A 1,332-nucleotide genomic window follows, 5' to 3' on the forward strand; every position below is an offset into this window, starting at 1 on the left:
GGCAGGGAACCTTGGCCCTCTTGTGACTCGTGGACCTCCGGCTCCCAGAATCCCTGAGCCAGCATGGATGAAAAAGTAGAAAACCTCCTAGCCCCAGAAACCAACTATTACAACACGAAAGGCTGCTGCAACCCCTCACCTTGTCTCAGGAAAGTCAAGCCGAAAAATAAAAGCACCAGGGAAGAGGTTTTTTCTCTCTCCCCCCTCTTTCTTCCTTCCCCGCCCGGCACAGTTAACAGTCCTGGGCAGACAGCCAAGAAACACGAAGGAAAAGATAAGCGTTAACCATGAACAAATCAACAGAAAGCTGACAAGTCTGCCCCACATAAACATAAAAAGCAACAACAGTTTTAACCACAAACATACCAGGACTTATGACAAGACAAAGACAAGACAAAAACTGCATCAACAAGTTATTCCCATCCCTGGGCGATAGGAGTAATCAATCCTACTGAAAGGGGGGGGGAGAGAAACCAAGCTAGGAAATGAAGAAGAACAAACTTCTTACAAATCTCATCAAAACTTGCCTTCTCCCAAAACATGCATTATGGGCCCTCTTACGAAACTTGCATGCCAGCACTCATTGGTATTACAAGGCCATGGCTGTGTTTCTTATAATGGACTATAACAGGGATCTATAACAGGGCCCTCACAATGATCAGGCGAGGTGTGATTTGTGGATGTAATGACCTGTGGAAATTATTTATTTATTTATTTATTTATTATTTTAATTACATTTATATCCCGCCCTTCTCCGAAGACTCAGGGCGGCTTACAAGCTTAGCAGTAGCCTTCATTCTATGTATATGCCTGCTTATTAGGGCTTTCACACACACCCCAAGCGGCATTATTACAAAGTCAGCTTAATTGCCCCCAACAATTTGGGTCCTCATTTTACCTACCTCGGAAGGATGGAAGGCTGAGTCAACCTTGAGCCTGGTGGGATGCGAACCTGCACTAATTGCAGGCAGCTGGTGTTACTTAAGGAGGCATTAGCCCACTGCTCCACCAAGGCTCTTAACTTCCACTTGGGGAGGCTTGGGGCTGGCTAGGATCCTGCTAGTTTTTGGGAATTAGATTTTGCTGAGTTGCCATGGACACGGGGTTTTAGATATTTTCAAGTTTTTGTGAATGCTTTCTCTGGAGGGAATGAGGCCTTTCCCTGCCATTATCCAGCAAGAAATTCAGGCCCTGGATATTGTTTGGTGGTTTCATCTGTCCTATAGGCTCGTCTTCACCGCCCTGTACACCGCCCTGAGTCCTGCGGGAGAAGGGCGGTATAGAAATATTAATAAATTAAATTAAATATTAATAAATTCAGTACACATGGGA

This window comes from Vipera ursinii (assembly GCF_947247035.1).
Source record: "Vipera ursinii genome assembly, chromosome: 3".
Classification (NCBI taxonomy): domain Eukaryota; kingdom Metazoa; phylum Chordata; class Lepidosauria; order Squamata; family Viperidae; genus Vipera; species Vipera ursinii.